Source organism: Adiantum capillus-veneris, chromosome 17, assembly GCF_014529385.1.
Source record: "Adiantum capillus-veneris isolate H3 chromosome 17, ASM1452938v2, whole genome shotgun sequence".
NCBI lineage: Eukaryota > Viridiplantae > Streptophyta > Polypodiopsida > Polypodiales > Pteridaceae > Adiantum > Adiantum capillus-veneris.
Genome location: NC_140947.1, coordinates 90,776,214 through 90,790,700, shown reverse-complemented (window position 1 = coordinate 90,790,700; position 14,487 = coordinate 90,776,214).

The following is a 14,487-nucleotide window of genomic DNA, read 5'->3' as shown; positions in this document are numbered from 1 at the left end:
TTGTAGAGATTTTCCCATGGCATGTTTTTAGGAACACTTGTCTGGGCGTGACCCGGTTTGGTGATTGATTTTCATTGCACATTAATGAAGGTGCTATTTAACTGATATTAGAATGATTAATGCAGATATTGCCCTTCAAACTGAGTTGCTCTTTGGGACTGATTCACTCTAGATTTTGACTGAATGCAGAAACCTTGGAACTGGCAGGCGATCGTGCCTTTACAATCCTCACTTCAGGTTCCTCCTGGCCTTCTTAGGATATCTGGCACTAGGGCCTATCGGCTAGCTTTGTCCCCATTACTATTTTCTGGTTTTCTATTTTACTTGTTAAAAATTTAAACAAGTAGCTTAATTAATGGACGCAGAACAGGTGTTGTTATCTGGTTTTTTATTTTACTTATAAATTTAAACAAATAGTCCTTAGAAGCATAACAGGGTTCATTATGCGGTGCACCAATTCAACTAGAAATGGGCCATCTTAAAGCAAACCTATTCTGTACTTGCAAGGGTTTGCTGTATGGTGTTATTTTCATGGTATAAAGATGTTGATGTTTTCTTGTCAACAATTACCACTCTGTAAGGAACTCCAATTTAATTTATTGCTAGTAATAGTTCCTTTTTATTGGGAGAGCTTCCATCAATTATCGAAATTGTACTGAAACTGGCTTGCACTTCAAACACAGATGGTAGAGAGCTTTGAAAAGGACTCTAAAAACACTCTTACATTGACTTCAAGGGCTCGTTTACAAGAGGCACGGTTTTTCACTAGGATATGATGGCCACTATGGTGCCCCTTTCTTGCTAAATTGATGTTTTTGCAAAATAGTACAATTGCTCTCAGCTCGGGCTCTCAGAATTTGAGTTGCGAATTGTGCATAGGCCACTCTAATTGCTATAAGCAACTCAAATGTTGTATCGAGAATAACTGCCCCAATAAAGATTTTAATCTTCAGGCCCGCTCATTCATTTCAATTCTATCAGCTTAGTTGTAGTTGCCCAATCTGGTACGGATCTGCATTAACTCAAACTTCAAACTGCCATAACTTCTTCACCGTAGTTTCAATTGACGAGTCGTAAAGACAGGCCGGTAGAGCACTTCAAACAATGTAGTTTTAGATCATAATCTTCTATTTGTTCTCACATCAAGCATAATCATTTTTGGTATCATTAAGGCATCTGTTGGCCCTTTTAAGCTACATCTGGCATATATTAATAATTAAACTTGGCCTGTTAACAAGCCCTCATCACTGACCATTAATCAAGTAGGCTTTAGAGAAGCTTAGCTTGCATTTCTTTGCTCTTTTTGTTATGAAAGCTCCATGTATGGACTACACATGCTTTATACCATCTATACCCTGTAAGACAAATGACGCACACACCATTGAGCATGCATTAATACTGATTCAACATTTCACACTGAACCTCACATCTTGGTCCTACATTTCGCACTGGACTTATCCGCACGTTTAGGTGCACAAGTATCTTAGAGATGCAAACGAGTACAGAAATGCAAGAGCAAAGAGAGAACATGAAGATGTGCACAAGCTCAAGTAAAACCTTGCAAAAAATCAGCAACCACATACCATTTTTGAGAATCTACCTACTATTAGTAATGGAAATGGATATTGTCTATTGTTTTTTGGTATATTGTATTGATGATGCAATGGGATTGATATGATCACATGCTGTGGTAGGGTTGGTTTAGCACATTAGTTAGTAGCTAGGTGATGGATGTTTAGTAACTGCTTGAAGTATCGATGCAGATAGCATGGACCAATTATTATTATAGAGTTCTATTTTTGTTGTACATAAAGTCTATGGTTAGTTCATATTTTACCCAAAGTAGATTGTATCTATTTTGAGCTGCATCACGAGGAGAGTAAGTAGAACAATAATGAGTTTTGAGTGGGTTTTGACTTGTGGGCTTGATTGAGTTGATGGTTATATTGTCTTGTGGGTGATTACCATGAGCTTTACCTTGCTCTTCCCTCAATGGGTGAATCTGTCTTATGCTATGCATAATGGAGTTGATGGTTATATATATTGTCTTGTGGGTGACTACCATGATTCTTTAACTTGCACCTTCCTCAATGGGTGAATCTGAGCTTTTCCTCTTTTCCTTGATATGGGTGAATTTGGACTTCTCCTCTTCTCCCTACCATGAATAATTACCTTGCACTTCCCTCAAGGATCTAGCTTATGCATTATGAGCTAATGGGTACATTGTCTTATGGGTGATTAACACGAGTCTTTACCTTGCACTTCCCTCAATGATGAATCTGGCCTATGCTTACCATGAGTCTTTTCCATGCGTTGTCCTCAATGAGTGAGTACGGGCCTTTCCTCTTCTCCCCGCTATGGGTGTGATGGAGCTGATGGTTATATTGTTTAGTGGGTGATTAACCCCTATGGGACCCTCCCCCTTGGATGGGGGTGAGTGGTGGCTTGGATAAGCCTTGGGTGTTTTTATCTCTCTGCCAATAGCGGTTCCTTCCCTTTCTAGCCCTGAGATGTGCCACGATCGTTCTCTCTCTCTCTCTCTCTCTCTCTCTCTCTCTCTCTCTCTCTCTCTCTCTCTCTCTCTCGTCCCCTTCAGTTTCTAATTCGACTTCGTGACGTCTCCCTTCTCTCTTGATCTGTTGACTGGCTCAACCCTCTATTGTAAGGCCTACTGAAAGTCTTTATTTCTAACTGACGATCGCCCTTTCCCCCCGTTGTGCCAATTGGATAGCCCCTTCTGATGCACCTACTGGCCTCCCCTCTGCATCTGTCCTCGTGGTTTGATGACTCTTCCCAACACATAGTGAAGGCTTGGCATTGACACTGGTATACATGTCAAAGTCGACGATGTGGAAGCGTAGAGACCAAGGAGAGAGAGAGAGAGAGAGAGAGAGAGAGAGAGAGAGAGAGAGAGAGAGAGTCTCTTGAACCAATCAACCTTGGCAATGAATAACTGAATGTGTATACAATGGAGGCAAGGGGTTGCTTATATAGAAACCCCAATAAATTGCCCTACCCAAGATTTTGACAAATAAGTAAAATAAATACCTAAAAGCCAAACTAAATACTGGGATCACATTGGCCAGTTCACTTGAGATGCCTAAACTTTAACACCCTCTTTGTAGCTCATAGTGGACATCAATAGGAGACCAAGTCGATGAAGAAGCTACCATGGACACCCCTGCACCGGCCGGGATATTGGATACATCTCGGTGTTTCTCTCCTCAACTTTGTACCTGAAAGTAATGCCATCTTGAGCATTGGTTTCCTTTGTAGAAACTTTGAAATGTAGACCATACCACGTCCAATAATCCCCATTTGTGAACTGTGAACACATCACGTCCAAGATATAAAACTCCAAGATAATGAACTATTGAAACACATCTTGTCCAAAATCTGACCAACAACAATGGATTGGTGCACTCATTCATATTGTTTTAGACGTCTGATTGGTTCGCTGCCAAATGCATGCACATTGAACTCCGACCTACGGGTCCAAACACCAATAACTTGAACTCCAACACAAGGGTCCATATTAATTATAGGGAGCATGTGGTTGCCCCTCTCTGCCACTCACAAGCCTCTCTCTAGCTGAAGCTAGTGGTGACACCTGGCATTTGACTAAAAATATGATGTCGAGGCCACTATGGCCACCGCCACAAGTGCCATGCTGATCTCCTCTATCAAATCTTTATTACCGTAATCTCTGTCCAGCTTGCCTTTGTCTTTGTCTTCAAGTGAATTCCTGCTTTTGCCTTTGGCTTCAAACTCTTGAGCCAAAAAAAGCATCAAATCATAATCATGACTGTGGTCGTACCTCTACCAAGGCAGTTAACTGAGTACTGGTATTGCCATCATTGTCCAACTGACCTTTGTCACTATCCTCTAGTGAACTCCTCCATTTGCTTTTGACTTCACAAACGCCAGCCAAACAATTTGTCGGGTTCCTTGAGAATTGTATTGGTGTATAGGCCGCTAAATGGATGTTTGGCGATCCATTATCCATAGCCACTTGTTGCTCTTGGTTGATGTCGTCGCAGGTGCTCGAGCAAGGGGAGGTCATCTTGAAGTTGCAAGATCTAGTAATTGGGTACCTTCTCGCACTCCAGAAAATAGTCGTACCAACCAAGCCGAAAAAGATCCAAGCCACTTCAACTCCACCGCAAAGGGAACTCCACACGCAATGGGCTCCGTGCAATCTGCTATCCATCTTTGAAATCCGAAACGCTGTCATCAATAGTCGCTTCGCACGTTTGCCCTGTGGTAGGCCTTGGACAAATCCAAAGCTCCACAATAACTATGCATAGCAAGGGCTAAGAGTTCCATCCAGGCCGATGTCAATTTGCTCCATGGCTTATGCCAAACTGCTCCACACCCTCTTCTATCCCTCTCTGGAACTCGAAACCGCTCGAAACTCCCACCAATTGGCCACTCAAAGCTTAGCACTCCCCGTCCAATTCGATCTCCAAGCCTCTTCCAAGCTGCTCCTAAGGCTCGGCACGACCCCTCTCTAGGCTCGAATCTCCTCGCTTCAGTCGTCCATGAGAGAAATCATCTCAACTGTCTCTACTATTCAAAAGCCCTGAGAGACTCCTAGGGGAGAGCGTTTTGAAACGTTGCCACATCAAGGAGAAGGGGGGTGGTCAATGAGTGGAGGGAGGGGAGGTTGGGCCGCCAATCAGCGTTTCAAAACGCAAATGGGAGGGAGGCAGGGCTCCGTTGCCTAGCTGATGTCAATACAACGTTTCACAACGCAGATGGGAGGGGCAGGGGCGTAGTTGACAGGGTGCATCTCAAAATGCAAGCTCAAGGGGGCGGGTCTTCTTCCGATAAGTCACGCTGGGGACAACGTTTTAAAATGCTTCCGCGAGAGTAGGGCGAACTTTCACACTGTGGCGGGGGCACTTACAAACGGATAGCGTTTTAGAACGCTCCCTCCAACGCTTCACAACCAGCAACAGAAGAGAGAATAGGGGGTTGCCTAGAGTTTTAAAATGCTCACGATAGCATGTGGGAGGGATTGGACACCAGCGACGAAGTTCTTCTCCTCTCTTCACGGGACAACTCCTTCATGCCAAGGCCTTCGAGCACGAGCTACAACAAGCTCTGATACCATGTCAAATTCGACGATGCGGAAGTGTAGAGACCAAGGGGAGTGAGCACGAGAGAGAGAGAGAGAGAGAGAGAGAGAGAGAGAGAGAGAGAGAGAGAGAGAGAGAGAGAGAGAGAGAGAGAGTCTCTTGAATCAATCAACCTTGGCAATGAATAGCTGAATGTGTATACAATGGAGGCAAGTGGTTGCTTATATAGCAATCCCAATAAATTGCCCTACCCAAGACTTTGAAAAATAAGTAAAATAAATACCTAAAAGCCAAACTAAATAATGGATCACATTGGGCAGTTCACTTGAGATGCCTAAACTTTAACAATACAATGGTATTGGCATACAATTGCTGGGTGGGTGTGCCTCATGTACCCTCCTACATTCCACCTATATATAAACAGGTGAGGGAACCTTCTTTCCTCATACTTGGGTATGTTTTGTATGTCAAGAGAGAAAGAGAGTGTGTAAGGGTACATTGATCTACATACTTCTACCTCTTACTAAAGTCGGTGGCTATGGGCATTTGTCTACTATAAAACTAGTTGAAATTACCTCCTCTTTGCATGCTTTTGCACTGTCCTTCGTGATGTAATGATATACAATTTTGGGTTACTTTGTTTGATTGTCTTGCTTTAAAGAGAGAAAGAAAGAGTTTGAGGTTTTTTCAAATATGGTAATTCTATATTGTGAGGTTTGAAGACATTAAACTCTTCCACTCTATATTCAACATGGATTTTGTCGAGGATGCCTATTCTTCACAAGTTGTTGGCTAAAACCTAATGCAGGCGTGTGATATAGTTATGTTTTGGTTCCTAACTTTGGCATGGTTGCTTCTTCTGATTTTTGAAGATCCTACTAAATATGGTTAAGCATGCTACTGGAATCTCTGATTGTATATTGCTTGGACATTGACTTGAAGCACACATTTGGTCTATGGAGCTACTGATCTGGGTTTGAGTTTGGCTTTGATATGTTTGGTTGTGTGACCTACTAACATGGATCATCCTCTCAGGTGGTTATGGTATATACTAAATTTTTTGCAGTGATCTCTACTTTGATGTATGGATTTTCTTTTAAAAAAACACACAATGTGGAATGTTTTTTTTGTTATTGAGCTTGCCTAGCTTTCATGTTATATTGGAATAGGTATCTAGTTAATGGTAGTAGCTGATAGGCTTCATGGCTATTCTATTTTAGTGCTCTAGTTTTACTTCATTACTTTGATTCCCTAGTTCTTGGCCCTCTTGGTCTACCTTCTTTGGATACTGTGGATTTTTCTCCCTTTTCCACTTGAAGATTATGGCGGGTATTGCCTCTATTATATGGCTTTATTCACTAAAAATGGAATGCCTCACTTAAAAAGAATAGTCGTGGCTCTCTAATATGATTGAGAGTATGATGTTGAGGATGGTTTGTACCTGCTTGAAACGGGTGCGTAATCTGGCTTACTTCTATTAATCATTTGAACCCTCTTCTTATTCCATAGACTCATGAAGTCTGACTCCTGTACTGTATTTTTCTATTGATCTACTCATTTGCTCTTGCTGGGCATTTCAAGCTTTCTACATTTGCTAGGTTGCTTGACCCTAACCTCACCAATTAGGTCTAATCTCTAAACTTGTCTAGAGTTGCATTTGATTGGGATCTAAATAATATGATTGATACTTAGATTTTACTTCGAGAGCACTCCCTATCATTCCCTAGAACTCCCTAGCTATTGTCTCTAGAGCTTGTGGACTGTACTTTCCCTTTGACAATTTAAAATGATTGAGGTCGTTTTCCCTTCACATGTATTTTTCACTTTATTTTTCATGTTTGCTCAAGCATGTACTTGGAAATGGTTGGCTTTGTGTGGGCATAGCCTTTGTACAATTAACCAGGGTTGTTATGCCCTAACTAATTTGGTCACCTTTGGAGTCTTATGGATTCTTATGGGTAGTCCCTTAATTGTTTTACAAGGTTAGTAACTAATTTGCTGAATGGATTACACTACCTGGGGTTTATCTTGCGACTTTTGATAGCATAAGAGAAGTTCTCTTATCTACACTTTTTTGGACTCTTTAAACTTGATCTTGAGTTGTGACGATTTGGAGCTACATCACTAATGGGGAATCTTTGATAGCACTTGGACTACTAATGATTTGCATAAAGGAGTTAGCTGGTTGTTGATTTGGATTTAAAACAATAGGAAAGGGTGTATGTTATATATAAACTCTTGGATTCTATGGTGAAGTGCAAAATTCTTGAGATGGCTAGTCCCTACTTGTTCTTAGCTAAAAAAACTTTTGTCTTGTCAGAGATGGAACCCATTGGATCTTCATTGAAGTGGGCTAGTGGAGAAGGATTCAAAATAAAAAATAGTACTTTCAAAGTAAAAAGAAATTCTTCGAATAATTATTTGGGTATTTTAAAAGAGGGAAAGCTGGTAAAAGCCCTTAATTCACTTGCATTAAAAATTACTTATCCACTTTTAGGACAGTATCTAGGCTAATAATTTTTAAGTAGGACATGTATAACAACTGATAGTTTATTTGATAGCTACCATATGTAGTCAAGTCTAGAAAAATATGTTGTCTTGTCTATATGGATGCACGTGAATATTCTATCTTTGATTAAAAAGATTTAGTGTTTTTGTAGTCCGACCTTAGAGATGAAGGCATATTTCATCCTCATATATTGGTCTAGTCTTGGTGTATAGGGTAACTAGAATGTTATTTCATTTTGATCATATTGTACAAAAATGGATCGAATGCAGAATTGTTTTTGTGCAAACCACCTTCTTAATGTCTAAAACTAGTTGTTTTATGAACAAAATGTTCTTTTGTGTATAAGTAATATCATAATACACCAACACCAACACACACACACACACACACACACACACACACACACACACACACACACACACACACACACACACACACACACACACACAGTGGTACTTAAGAGCTCCTAGTTTATTTATTTCATAAAAGTCCACACCATGGGACTCAGCCCATCTCTAATACTGGCAAATACGGATTCTTTTCTAAGTAGTTTACTACCCTATAGCCAAAACCTTCCGTGAAAGGCACTAGGGTTTTCTCTCTGCAAGCATAGGTGGCCTCGCTGTCTCAGAAGGGAGTCGTTCCACTCATGCCGATTTTGCTCATTCCTGCAATTTGGCGGCCCACCTCCCTTCTCTATATAAAGAGGTGAAGGCACTTCTCTGCCCCTCACTTAGCTTTGTTTGTTGTTCTACTTAGAAAGATTTGCGTTGTGTTTTACACTGAAGCATGGAGCTCGCTACAACTGTCACGCAGGTCGGCCACTCTACCCATGCATATTTATTTGCACGTTTTTTTGAAAACGGGGGAGCATTTTTTACTTTGATGAAACTGCTGTAGATTGTGTTTGATATTGAGCATGGTGTTTTGCTCTGGACCTAGTTATGATCCTCCATGGTTGGGAGTATTTATGATAAATCGTGCTATGACATGGTGACTACGGTAATTTGTGGTTACTATAAGAGATAAAGGTGTCATTCCTATTCACTGTTTTCTAACAGCATGAGGTTTACACTGGCTTTTTGAAAGCGGGTTCTTTTCTGCCACTCTACTGAACCTGACTTTACTTTGTGGAGAGTAACCAAGCCTACCTTGGTAGCCTAAGTTACTGGTCTTAAGCAGTTTTTCGATGATCCAAGTATGGTTTACCAACTGCTAACCACTTGATAAATTTCTGTAAACACTGGTTTGATTGGGTGACTACTCTACATTATCAATGGTTTGTTTCTTTGGGGATTGCTGTTGCGTTACCTTGCTTGGCAAATATTTTCGATGGTAATCTGACACATTGCAGGGCCTACTGATGACCTTTTAGTACATAGACTTTGTAACCCTGCTGGGTATATGTATTTACTTGAGGGGATGGTGTTTTCTATCCTACTATGCTCTGGTTCTTGGAATGGTTTGAGCCTTGTTGCACCATCTTGCTGTACCTACTACCTTATGGACTAGGATAAGCTATACATTGCATTGCCTAGTAACACATATACAGTTGGCTGGCTGTGTTGTTCTCTGTCCAGCCGCGCTATAATTTTAAATGATGTTGGACCCTATTGCATACCATGGTTGCACTTGGACTATACTCTATTCATTTAGGATGTATTTACTTGGACGGATGGTACTCCTTTCATAAACTTTGAGTACTGAGGTGAATCTAACACGGTAAAGCATGAATTTTTTTTTTCAAAAAAAGCTTCATGGTTCGGCTCATAAACCAAGTTTTTTTGGGTTCCTTGAAAGAGAAATATGGATAGTGGATATTTCAAGAGTCCATTCTACCATAATGTACTTTTGACTTGGAATTTTGACTAAAGTTTGAGAACTTTAAAAAGGAATTTTTTTGAGGAAAACTTCTCATTTATACTTCATTTGATTGTGTTTTAGGAACTGGTAAAAATGATTTCAGAAGAGGGGTGGATTCAGACACTTGGATTAGAAGGGGTGATGGCCCCTAATCAAAATGATATTCTTTTTTCTTTAAACTCTAGTGTTTTATAAGAAAGGAAAATGATAATAGTTTTTCCTAAAATCTATGGACTAAGCTTGAAAAGGTTTAAAAAGAAGTTTGTAAGATGGACATGGATAACAACTGGTATAGTCCAAGATACCTATAAATATCTTGGGTCTGCATCAAACCTGCGCAATTGACTGCGTTGAAGACAACACATGCGAGCATTTAAGAGAGGGGGGGTCAAAGATCCATAATCATGGCAGTGCGTTACTGCATCCCAGCTGCGGTGTGATAACTTCTTCTATTGCAAGGTTCAAAGAGGTGGATGGATCTTAATTCCCTGCCGATACTAAGCAGAGGGAGTCACCAAATCTGGCTTGGAGATGGGTACACCAGCATCAAGAGGTAATGCCAAATATAGATGGCCTCTGAAACCTTTTTTAACATGTGAGTCCTCTTGAAGAAGACTCGCTTAGCTTGTTACTGGTTTTCCTATCACTTTGTGTGTGCTATGCGTATTGATTTGCGGCTATGGAAAAAGGCAAAGACAAGCTGGCTGTGATAGAACATGCTTTTGCAATGTCTCAACAAGTATATAAACTTGAAAAACTCACAAGGTGTGGTGATGGCGAGTAAACATGTGTCTGTCTAGAATGTGTGGGTTTGATATCTGTAGTAATTTTGCTATACTGGGAATGGAAAGCTACTTATTACTGCTGGTAAATAGCGAAAGATGAAAATGGTTTTTTTGGGGCTTTGTTAAGTTCCAAGCAAATAAGGCTTATCTAATAGATTATGCATCTTAATACACACACACACACACACACACACACACACACACACACACACACACACACACACACACACACACACACACACACACACACACACACACACACACACACACACACACACACACACACACACACACGTGTTACTATTAGTGTCATCCATGGAGGAGGTCTCTCTCCATGGAACTTTAACCCACTTTGAAGCTTCTTATTTATTCTAACCTTTAAATGGCCTCTTTAAAAACAAAATAAACCTAAATTACTAAATATGAAAAAAACCTATCCTTGTGTTTGAGTTATTCCCTATAGAGTTCCTCTCCTTTAAAAAAAGCCTCATAAAATTGCTTTCCTATTGGGTATTTCTCCTCCTACTACCTTCTTGCCTCTTGTGTGAGGTGCTAAACATAGGTGGGAACTTGAATATGTGTGATCCTCCTACCTCCATATGATCCTCTTGAAATTGGCACCACAATCACTACCTCCAAAGGGAGTATGCGCTCCTCTTTGCACAGAGTCTTCTCTTGGTTTCTAATGCGCTCATTTCAACCTTTGACTATGTGTGTGCTTCAACTACCCCTTTGCATAGTTGATGACTCTCTTCTACACAATGATGAACTCTATATTGTAATGGAAATGGCCTATGAACTTTGAGAGTAGCGGAATTAGAAAATTAGATAAAGCACTTTTGTGAGATTACTTTGTGAGCACATAGCATGTGAACTTAATTGATGGTCACAACATAAACATGGTACTTAGTTAACTTGGCATGAACAATACTTTTGCAAGAGAGGGAGTTTAGAGAACATGACAACAGTTGAGGACCGGATTCATACGGAGCCGGTCCCCCCTCCAATAGGCATTTGTATTATAGTTTCTCCCATCAAGAGAGACTTGGTACAATACAATCTTTGTGTTCCTTGTGACCTAGGTGATGAAATGAATATGGAAAGCTTCATGCATCAGAAGAATAACACAAACTTTGTAGAAAGCATTAACTATCCCAAGCCTCAGTCCCAAGGCCTCAAACACCTTCGAAGGTGGAGAGAGCTAGTGGGGAATGAGGGTAGGGAAGAGGAAAAAGAAACATTACATAGGAGAAAGAAATTATTCTTCACTTATCATCACTCTTCTTGCTAGCATACATTATATCATAGTAATGAAGATGGAGAAGATGCCAAGCTTAAGCATTGAAGCATGGCTCTTGGTTGGATTTGCATTTCATAGCCAAGAGTGTTGGTGTAGGCTCCACTTCTCACAAGCTTGGAGAAGGAGGTGGAGTTCCTCAACTTTCACCAAGTGAGAATGATCCACAAAATGAGTGTGTGCGTGTGTTTGGTGTATACCCCCCCAGCACCCCCCTTGCTCGCTTTGGTCGAGTTCTAGCCTTTCCACATGCTTCAAGCTCATTGGACCCCTCTCCCCCTAGCCAATCACATGCAACATGCATTCAAGTACATGGGTAGTCTCTGGACAAGTGTCCTCCTTACCCCTTAGAGAGAGAGAGAGATCTTGAAAATATCTAGATATTTGCTGGATGGAACTAGAAGCTCATTGGACACCTCTTTAGCATTCAAGCACACCATGTGGCTAAGCATAGGGAGAGTCTGACATGTGTCCCATGTGCCCCTTGAGAAAAGGGGTGCCCTTTGGGTGAGTGGGAGGTTAAGTCAAAGATTCCCCTAGCTTTGGGACTTTCCCCCTCCTTTGTAGGGTCTCTTTTTGACTCAATCACCTTACATCCCATGCATGGGAAGCTTCTCAAGCACCTTCCTCATTAAGTTTGTAGGGTCTCTTTTTTACTCGAGCACCTTACCCCCTATGCATGGGAAGCGTCTCAAGCACCTTCCTCGTTAAGTATGACAAGCACCTCAAGTACCTTAGTCATCAAGCATGTCAAGCACCTTAAGCACCTTAGTCATCAAGCACGACAAGCACCTCAATCTTAGGTCGGGTTCCCTAGGGTCAAAGGAATTTTAACACTAACCATTGGAGTTCTTTCATGAAGCTAACCCTAAGGTCTTTTGAGCTCCATTAGTTAACCTTGCTCTTTGACAGACCATCTCTCATTTGGACCCCTTTACCATTGGCCCCGTGTTGAGATAGATCCATAAGCACATGTCTATATTCTAACCCTTGTTCCCGTTTATTATTCCACATTAAATGATCATTTTAATATGAGAAAATAATTTGGGTTGGTTAGATATTAGATTTTATGACATTACTTCTCTCTTGAAATCATAGTCGTCCTCGACTATGAGGTAAAAGAGATAAAGCCATAGTCATTAGTTAGTTTGTCTTAGCAGGTAGAGGATCCATTTTTACCCTACGACATCATTTTAAGATGGATGAATAATCCATTTGGAGCTTGGAAAACATAGCTGCCGCAAGCATGTGTGCTCTTTAGTCCATTTCATCCTCCCAAGTAGAGTGACAAATTCTACATGGTATTTGAGAGACGTCATCATCACAAACATGATTCTTAGTATGCATACTACTTAAATTTGTGCACAATAAAGAGAGAATTAGTCTTATAAGACAAAAACATTAATAATTTAAAATGCATTTTCATATGCTTACTCTAGTGCAGCATTGTAAGCATTGACAAGGTTCATATTATCCTTAAGCTAGGTTCCTTTCATCCATTTAGCATCTTTAAAAGGATAATTCTTTAACTTAATAAGATATCGTCAGATAATCTTACCATTTCTTAATACCTTGTCTTCATGCCATAGGATGGACTCAGATTGAAGTACTTCTTCTTGATCTTTGATTTTTGGAGGGTTTGCAACTATTGCTTCTTTCGATGGTGCTCCTTTGTAAGGCTTACGTAGGCTCTCATGGAAACCATGGTGCATGAGCCAATGGTTAGGCAACTTTAATTGATAAGCCATCTCATTGATTGGCTTAAGAATTTAAAAAGGACCATAGTATCTTTTTGCTAGTTTAGCATAATACTCTTAGTGGCTCATAGGATTCTTCCCCGTAGTATGCCCTATATGAGCCTTGAGAAACTTTAGCAAGACTCAGTCATTCTATTTAAAGGTTAAAGCTCTTATGTGCTTATTAGCAACATCCTTTTTTGCCTTTGCTTTGAGATGGGTATAACTTCTTAAATCTTTGGAAAAGATTCTTGTGAGTCTCGCTATATTCATTAGTAGCGAAGATCTTCCCATGTATTTAAGTCATAAGGGACTTTTGTATCTTCCCTCTTTAACTTCAAAAGGTGCTTTTCCCATAGAAGTATGTACAATGTCATTGTACGCATACTCTATAAGAGGTAGGTTTTTCTCTCATTGAGAACGTTGATCTACTTCCATGACATAGGCTTTTAGTAGATCAAGAATCATTAGATTAGTTATTTCATTTTGGTCATCCATTTGTGGATGATAGGCTGGAAGAGAAATTTAAACTACTTCCTAGATTCTCAAAGAGACCCTTCTAGAAATTATTGGTCATTCTAGGATCTTTGTCCGACACTATGGATGTTGGAAGCCATGATGCTTGAAAGTTTGAGATCTGAAGAGGGTTGCCATTTGATGTGCCTTAATAGTCTTTGTGACAGGCATAGAGTGTGTTTTCTTGTTAAGCCTGTTGATTGAAACAATCCAAGTTGCTTCCCTCGATCAAATTTCAACTTTTAATATACCACGCATTTTAAAACATACTCTTGTATGTTTACTTTTCACTATAGACCAATAGAAATACATTTCTACTCCTTGAAGAGTAGACTATGGATTCCCTCTTTGGCCCGCATAAGGAGAAGTATGGGATTTATACATGACTTTCTTATTGTATGGGTGAGTAACACATAGCCTATTGCCGTTTGGAAGATAACCATCCTTCAAGGTGAATGGTTCTTTTTTCTTCCCTAATGCAAAGGCTGTAATTACATACTTAAAGTTTTGGTTAGTAGCATACTCATCTATCATAAAAGATAGATCATTGTGCGTTGTTATAGACACCACATTTACACTTGAACACTCTTTTAGATGAAATGGAAAAATTCCACAACTTTGGGATTGATTTCAATGCCTATGGATTCCTATTTCCCATTTGATTTGGGAAAATTTCATTTATTTTGGGACTTGTCTTGAG